We start from the raw sequence: 9578 nt of genomic DNA on the forward strand, positions 1-9578 counted from the left end.
TTGTTGAAAAAAGTAAGTTGTTTTTTTTTTTTTTTTAAGATCTTTATTTATTTATCTGACCGAGAGAGAGAGAGAGCAAGCACACAAGCAAGGGGGGAGCAGCAGAGGGAGAAGGAGAAGCAGGCTCTCTGCTGAGCAGGGAGCCCAACGCGGGGCTGGATCCCAGGACCCTGGGATCATGACCTGAGCTGAAGGCAGACGCTTAACCGACTGAGCCACCCAGGCGCCTGGATAAAAGTAAGTTTTGATATTATATTGTTACTATAAGAAAAATACAAACAAGAAAAACATAATTTAAACAATTGGATATAACTTTCAAATGAAATAATTTCAACAAGTGTAATGAGAAAGTTGAACTTATTCGTCATCATTGGCAGAAAGCTTTGTCTATGCAGGTGATGACAAATGGTCCAGGGGAGATGATTAAGGGCCTTAGGTGTCAAAGTAACAATCCTGAATTCAGAAAGTTTATAGAGTGAGGCATTCAAATCATGTCTAAAGATAATCTTAATTTTTGTAACTTCGTTGAATGGTTGCTTTATTTATTTAAAAGATTTTATTTATTTATTTATTTGAGAGGGGTGGAGGGGCAGAGGGAGATGGGGAGGGAGAAAGGCACGCAGACTCCACGCTGAGCACGGAGCCGGAAGGGGGCTCCATCTCACAACCCTGAGATCATGACCTGAGCCCACACCAAGAGTCAGATGCTCAGCTGACTGCGGCCACCCAGGCATCCCTTGAGTGGTTACTTTAAAAAAGGTTGGACATTTTGAGCCCGAAAAGAAGCGTTATAACTCCTCGTATCTCCTGGCCGACCTCAGCTTGGCCTGCAGCAGTATTGCCGTGTTAGAGAGGGCTACGGGAGGGAAGATGCAGCTCCAGCTCGGAACAGGAACGGCAGGATCGCAGCCAAGGACCGTCCGCAGGACGTGCCGCTGTCCCGCGTCTGAGCGGATGGGGCAGGAGGCTAATCTGAGGCTCTGCCATCCGAGGCTGAGCTGGTTTCCTGCAGCCAGTCCAAGTACAGGATTACCTTGTGCTCGTTCGCCAGCCCCTTCCTCGCTAGGCCTTGTGGTGAGCCGCTGGTAGATTTCTAAAAATACAGAATTAAATCTCCTCTAGCCTCTATTAGAATAATTCCGTGCTTTTTATTATTGTTTCCCAGCAGTGAACTGAGAGAAGAACTGCATGTTCTAGCCAAGCCTAATGATTGTTTTATAAATATTTATAAATCAGATACGAGCCTCTTTTCTTTCTCCTCTCTGCCGGGCTGTACAGTATTTGGAGGCCCATTCTTCCCTTCCTTGCAGCTCCTTTGACGTTTTTCTGGGCTGGGAGGGCATTTGAGTTTGACATTTTTCTTTAATTTGCTTGCCTGTACTTTTGGAGTCTTTGTTAAGAAGCTTCATTCTGAAGTATTTAAAGGTGGCCTCCTGAAGTTGCCTCATTGTTCACATGTGCCAGAACCAAACTGAAGCTTCCTAGTAGAGATTTATGTTCTTTTGCAGAAGAGAGAACCCATTTAGGAAATTCATTTGTCAACAGAGGATAAGTCTCTCTGGTTGGGACAGTGTCTCTTGCTTATCCTAAAAAGCATCAGAAATAGAGTGGCGGAGGAGGAAGAAGACATACCTGGAGTAGAAAAGTCAAGAACTGAAATCAGGAACCAGTTCGGTAGATCAGCTCTCATTCCTGGGAAGACTGCTGCCCATTTTCTGGGTGGATGGCACTCCATCTACAGTGTTTGGAAATCTGCCCCAGTGGCCATGGCTTTCAGAAAGTGGTGCCAGACTAATTAGATTAAGTTAACTGTGCCTGAGCTGTTATATTGGATTGATCTTTTTTTTCATGCTAAGCGTGGAATCACTATGGAAGCTAACTGCTAAATAGATGCAGATCCCCCGTCTGGTACCAATAGGTTCTCCTGATCTTCACTAACAGTGATGGAACAATGTCACAGCACAGGGACACAGCAACACTGACAGGCCCCTCCCAGTGGGCACCACCTTCATCAGAACTTGCTTTCCTCATTTCTCGGGTGTGCCCAGAGCCAAGGTCATCAAGTTAATCTTCCAGGAAACTAAACATAATGACAAAGGGAGAAGTGCTTGTCCAGACTGCTTCCCTGGGGAGCAGAGGTATTATAACCACCTCTACTACCACCTCCAGATGGAACAAAAATATGTCAAGTTTCTACTTTGTACCAGCACAGGCTTTATACAAAGCGCTTATCTCACCTCCTCTTATTTTGCAATGATACTGAAGAAATAGTGCATTTAAAACCATTTGGGACAACTCGATGGTGTAGGCTGTATTATTCCCAACCTTCTGAGAAATGAGGAGACCAAGGCTTAGTAACTGAGGTTCTAAGCCCAAGGTCCAGGAGCTACCCAGCCAGGATGCTCCTGAGACTATCTGACCCCACAGCTGGTGCTCTGAAGCCCTATACTCCATCCCATAATAAGAAACTGGACCTTGGGGTGCAGTAGAAAGAGCTCTTTACCGACCTCCACTTTGTCATGTGATAAAGAACTCGTAGAAGTATTTTCCACTTTCTTTAATGATCCTGTAAAGTCCTCTCTAGATGGAATTTTTTGCTTTTCAAGATACTTCCAATAGGGACCAAGACAAGAATTAGTCCCTATAAATATACTTTGGAGAAAGGGACAAGTTCATCTTGTGTAGCTGCCCATGGTGCTAATTTGGGGTGGGGAATCACATCTGGAGACATGCAGGTGGTTGCTGACCTACTGCTAGTTAACAGAAATAGTCATGGTGTGATACATACCAGACCATATAGAAGGCTGGCTGAAAGCGAGCTGCCAACCCACAAACCACAAACCCAGCAAAGCACCAAAATGCAGCTTTCCCTGGCCTCTGTGAGAAGGCACAGGAAAGGGGGCTTGGGGATTCAACTTAACCAATTAAAATGAGGGTAACCAATTAAAATGAGGGCAACTCAGAACAATGAAGGACTTCACCAAATTAGGTCTAGTAGATCACTTCCATCCAGGTTAAGCAGCATGGCCTACAGCAGTGGTTTTCCCACTTTTATATTTTGAAACACTGAGACCCTTTATGAAAACAAAGTCTTATGGAGCTCTGCACTTCACTAAAGAGTTTAAGCAGGAGTTTTGCAGATTGTAGCTCAGTTTCGGGCGAAGGGACAGGAACCACCTGATCACCTGCTCTGTTAACAGTGCTGTTGAGGCCCCCCAGAGCCCCCTGAGGATTTGTAAACTGTCCTCTGCTACATTGGGGGACTCTATGTTTATATTAACTTTGAATATATTTTACAAACAAAGGCAAATTTGAGTTTAACCAAATTAGTATATTGTCCTAATGATCACAGAATTTAAATTGGCAAATTCCAAATTAATGAAGTTTGTCTGAATTTACGTATTTCAAGCAACATAGAATTTAAAAATAGAACTGTCTGTAATAGAACTTTTCAAACATATGTAGAATAGGTAGACTATATAATGAACCTCCATGTATTAGTCATAAAGGTTACCAATTATCAACATTGTGCCTATCTTTTATCTGTCTTACATCCCTCTTCTCCCCTGGAGTATTTTAAAGAAAATCTCAGATTTCATATCATTTCACCCACAAATACTTCAGTATGTATCTCTAAATAACAGGACGTCAAAAAATAAAATAAAACAAAAGAACAAAATCACATGTCTTTATGACACTTACCAAAATTAAAACTAACTCTTTAGTTTTTAGCATTTTAACCTTGGAATTATAACCCAATCAGTGTTTGTCCAAATGTATTTTGAGGAGTAACATCAAAATGTTAGTATCCATTAGATATTTACAATGGATGTTTTTAGACAAAGGGTTTCATGGTCATATTATTTTGGGGGAATTTCTGGTTTAAATAAAGTTAAATTGTTCACCTATGAGATTTCATAAAATTTTTAAGATTCTAATTTTCACAGGACTCTCAAAGAGGGAAATAGAATATGCAGAAGTTTTGAAATTTACTTGACCATTGATACATTTTTTTTCATGGAGCACAAGACAGGATAAGTATTACACACAACACGTAAGAGTGGAAAGCCAATCTCAGTCCTAGGAGTCAAGGGTCTTTGTCTTTGTATTTCTCAGAGAGTTAAGGAAGCAACCTTGCTCTTAGTGGGATGTTGGATGAGCATCAGTTGTCATCATACCAAACAATGTAGATGCTGCTCAGGGGAGGTCTACAGTCTAATCACGGAGAAAGACAAATGCTGTTCTAACAACTCGAAATCACATGACATGGTGCTACATTGAATGTTATGAACATAAATTCAACAGGATTCCAGAAAAGAGCAGATCTTTTGGCCCTGTAGTGTTCCTCTGTCCAGAAGGCACTTGATGAAGATGAAGCCCTCCTTGAACTAGGCCTGGAAAGATGAGTAGCAGAAAGGAAGATTCTGGAATATGACTGAATAACATGAATAAGAATACAGAAATTTAAAGAATCATGGTGTGTTCGGGTAATAGTGAGGCGGCCAGCCAGGCTAGGGAGTGGTGGGAAATGGGGTCTGATAATGAGTAGAGTGTCACAGTGTTGACTTGATAGTAGATTTGGATTATGATCCAGGTGGCATGGTGATGAACTTCTTCAGAGCAGATATTGTATCTTTTATGGCATCCTTTCTAGTAGAATACCTTAAATACAGCAGGCTCAAATAAACAGATGTTTGTATATGGAATTCCATGGAATGGAGTGAGCCATGACTTCATATGTCTCAGCATAAACTCCCCGATTGACGTAACTAGCCTGTCAGTCACTACAGACAAGACCCCAAGAGGATGGGCTGCAGGATGGGTATATTTTTATGGAATTGAGGAAAGAAAAGAAAGATTAGATATGTGAGATGTCTGGGGACAGAGGTTACCAAACGTAGAGTTCAGTAGTGAAGATGAAGAATAGAGAAGTTAGATGAGGGGCTCGCTTGGGAAAACAAGAAGAGCCTAAGGGTGTTGGGCCTCTGGGGCAACAAAGAGAGAAGAAAAAAGGATTATCTAGGGCAATAAAAAGTCCTTATTTGAGTAGAAAATGGAGTCCTATTTTAAAGAGGGTTTGGGGTTTTAGAATTAGCACTGACATTAGTGTTTTTCCTCTAGGGCAGTGCTACTCACAGGATGGTTCCTGAGCCAGTGCAAGTCAATGAATTGTTTGTTTCTGGTCAGCAATGAGATAAGTATTAAAATTGAGAGTAAGCCAGATGGCATGGCTGGACATTCAAGCAAGTGGTTATTTTCTAGTAATTAATTTTTATTGTATTTTACAAAAGTATTAGTTTAAAAAGTGTTGGGAAAAAATAGTGCTTCACCACAGATGGTTTGAGAAGCACAATCGAGATTATTCTTGAAAATGCTCCGAGGAATATGTCTTCTCTCACAGCCAGTTTTTCGTTATGCATTAAAACAAGTGGCTGTTTGTTGGAGAGCCAGATGGCTTGCATTTATAGGCCATCTTATTAGAAAATTATGCATCTAATCCCTAGAAGCTAAACCCAGCACAGGGAGATGCTTACACTTGGAGAAGCACAAAAGAACTGGGAGGGACTGAGTCCTTTTACTGGAGGTTTATTCTCATTAAGTAGAATAACAGGAGGAATCCCTGGCCCTGTTCAGATTATTTTGTGTAACTCCTTTTTTCCCCTCCCATTTTCCCTCTTTCCCTCCTTGTGCTGGCCACACACACGTGTTGTATTTTAAAACTATACAATGTGACTCTCTCATATAGGTGACCACCTTGTTCATACATATAATTGTATTCTCCACTAATATTTTATTATCTGACATACTGCCCCTATCTGAAAAGTGAGGTAGCCAGGGACTGTTTTATTATCCCATTTTACGGGTAAAGAAACTGAGAGTGCAGAGAGGATTTGTGACCTGCCCTATTCTTGTGGCTAGAACTCAATTTTCTGATTACTTGCCAAATGGTCTTGACTTTCAGCCATGATAGGAGGCAGCTGAGTGGAGTCAGAGAGCTTACATGTGTTTAGAAAAATTTAAATGAAACACATGTGCAAAGGGCCAGCATGGAAACTGGTAGAATGTAAGTGCTCAATAAGTGTAGTTTCCTTTCCTTAAAAAAATTAAAAAATGCGAGAAGGTGGCATGGATTGAAGGAAAGAGGTTGTGCCTTTGATCAAGACATAGCCCATGCTCTTTATTTATTTATTTATTTTTATTATGTTATGTTAATCACCATACATTACATCATTAGTTTTTGATGTAGTATTCCATGATTCATTGTTGGCATATAACACCCAGTGTTCCATTCAATACGTGCCCTCTTTAATACCTATCACCAGGCTAACCCATCCCCCCACCCCCCTCCCCCCTAGAACCCTCAGTTTGTCTCTCAGAGTCCATAGTCTCTCATGGTTTGTCTCCCCCTCCGATTTCCCTACCTTCATTTTTCCCTTCCTGCTATCTTCTTCTTCTTCTTTTTTTTTTTTTAACATATAATGTATTATTTGTTTCAGAGGTAGAGGTCTGTGATTCAATAGTCTTACACAATTGACAGTGTTCACCATAGCACATACCCTCCCCAATGTCTATCACCCAGCCACCCCATCCCTCCTAACACCCACCACTCCAGCAACCCTCAGTTTGTTTCCTGAGATTAAGAATTCCTCATATCAGTGAGGTCATATGATACATGTCTTTGATTGACTTATTTTGCTCATCATAATACCCTCCAGTTCCATCCACGTCATTGCAAATGGAAGATTTCATTCCTTTTGATGGCTGCATAATATTCCATTGTATATATATACCACTTCTTCTTTATCCATCCATCTGTTGATGGAGATCTTGGCTCTTTCCACAGTTTGGCTATTGTGGACATTGCTGCTATAAACATTGGGGTGCATGTACCCCTTCGGATCCCTACATTTGTATCTTTTGGGTAAATACCCAGTAGTGCAATTGCTAGATCCCATGGTAGCTCTATGTTCAACTTTTTGAGGAACCTCCATACTGTTTTCCAGAGTGGTTGCACCAGCTTGCATTCCCACAAACAGTGTGGGAGGGTTTCCCTTTCTCCACATCCCTGCCAACATCTGTTGTTTCCTGACTTGTTAATATTAGCCATTCTGACTGGTGTGAGGTGGTATCTCATTGAGGTTTTGATTTGGATTTCCCTGATGCCGGCGATGTTGAACACTTTTTCACGTGTCTGTTGGCCATTTGGATGTCTTCTTTGGAAAAATGTCTGTTCATGTCTTCTGCCCATTTCTTGATTGGATTCTTTGTTCCTTGGGTGTTGAGTTTGGGAATTCTTTATAGATTTTGGATACTAGCCCTTTATCTGATATGTCATTTGCAAATATCTTCTCCCTTTTTGTCGGTTGTCTTTTGGTTTTATTGACTGTTTCTTTTGCTGTGCAAAAGCTTTTTATCTTGAAGTCCCAATAGTTCATTTTTGCCCTTGCTTCCCTTGCCTTTGGTGATGTTTCTAGGCAGAAGTTGCTATTGCTGAGGTCGAAGAGGTTGCTGCCTGTGTTCTCCTTTAGGATGTTGATGGACTCCTGTCTCACATTGAGGTCTTTCAACCATTTGGGTCTATTTTTGTGTGTGGTGTAAGGAAATGGTCTAGTTTCATTCTTCTGCATGTGGCTGTCCAATTTTCCCAACACCGTTTGTTGAAGAGCCTGTCTTTTTTCCATCGGACATTCTTTCCTGCTTTGTGGAATATTAGTTGACCATAGAGTTGAGGGTCCATTTCTGGGTTTTCCATTCTGTTCCATTGATCTGTGTGTCTGTTTTTGTGCCAGTACCATACTGTCTTGATGATGACAGCTTTGTAATAGAGCTTAAAGTCCAGAATTGGGATGCTACCAGCTTTGCTTTTCTTTTTCAACATTCCTCTGGCTATTCGGGGTCTTTTCTGGTTCCATACAAATTTTAGGATTATTTGTTCTATTTCTTTGAAAAAAGTGGATGGAATTTTGATGGGGATTGCATTGAATGTGTAGATTGCTCTAGATAGCATTGACATCTTCACAATATTTGTTCTTTCAATCCATGAGCACGGAACGTTTTCCCATTTCTTTGTGTCTTCCTCAATTTCTTTCGTGAGTATTTTATAGTTTTCTGAGTACAGATTCTTTGCCTCTTTGGTTAGATTTATTCCTAGGTATCTTATGGTTTTGGGTGCAATTGTAAATGGAATCGACTCCTTAATTTGTCTTTCTTCTGTCTTGTTGATGGTGTATAGGAATGCCACTGATTTCTGTGCATTGATTTTATATCCTGCCACTTTACTGAATTCCTGTATAAGTTCTAGCACTCTTGGGGTGGAGTATTTGGATTTTCCACATAAAGTATCATATCATCTGCAAAGAGTGAGACCTTGACTTCTTCTTTGCTGATTCAGATGCCTTTTATTTCTTTTTGTTGTCTGATTACTGTGGCTAGGACTTCCAATACTATGTTGAATAGCAGTGGTGATAGTGGACATCCCTGCCGCGTTCCTGACCTTAGGGGGAAAGCTCTCAGTTTTTCCCCATTGAGAATGATATTTGCTGTAGGTTTTTCATAGATGGCTTTTATGATATTGAGGTATGTACCCTCGATCCCTATACTCTGAAGAGTTTTGATCACGAAAGGATGCTGTACTTTGTCAAAAGCTTTTTCTGCCTCTATTGAGAGGATCATATGATTCTTGTTCTTTCTTTTGTTAATGTATTGTATCACGTTGATTGATTTGCGGATGTTGAACCAACCTTGCAGCCCAGGGATAAATCCCACTTGGTCATGGTGAATAATCCTTTTAATGTACTGTTGGATCCTATTGGCTAGTATTTTGGTGAGAATTTTTGCATCCAGGGTCATCAGGAATATGTGTCTGTAATTCTCCTTTTTGATGGGGTCTTTGGTTTTGGGATCAAGGTAGTGGTGGCCTCATAAAATGAGTTTGGAAGTTTTCCTTCTATTTCTATTTTTGGAAGAGTTTCAGAAGAATAGGTATTAATTCTTCTTTAAATGTTTGGTAGAATTGCCCTGGGAAGCCATCTGGCCCTGGGCTTTTGTTTGTTGGGAGATTTTTGATGACTGCTTCAATTTCCTTAGTGGTTATAGGTCTGTTCAGGTTTTCTATTTCATCCTGGTTCAGTTTTGGTAGTTGATACATCTCTAGGAATACATCCATTTCTTCCAGATTATCTAGTTTTCTGGCATATAGTTGCTCATAATATGTTCTTATAATTGTTTGTATTTCATTGGTGTTGGTTGTGATCTCTCCTCTTTCATTCATGATTTTGTTGATTTGGGTCATTTCTCTTTTCTTTTTGATAAGTGTGGCCAGGGGTTTATCAATCTTATTAATTTTTTCAAAGAACCAGCTCCTAGTTTTGTTGATCTGTTCTACTGTTCTTTTGGTTTCTATTTCATTGATTTCTGCTCTGATCTTTATTATTTCTCTTCTCCTGCTGGGTTTAGGCTTTCTTTGCTGTTCTTTCTCCAGCTCCTTTAGGTGTAGGGTTCGGTTGTGTATTTGAGACCTTTCTTGTTTCTTGAGAAGGGCTTGTATTGCTATGTACTTTCCTCTTAGGACTGCCTTT

This window comes from Mirounga leonina, unplaced genomic scaffold (genome assembly GCF_011800145.1).
Source record: "Mirounga leonina isolate KUSES-001 unplaced genomic scaffold, KU_Mleo_1.0 Mir_109, whole genome shotgun sequence".
NCBI lineage: Eukaryota > Metazoa > Chordata > Mammalia > Carnivora > Phocidae > Mirounga > Mirounga leonina.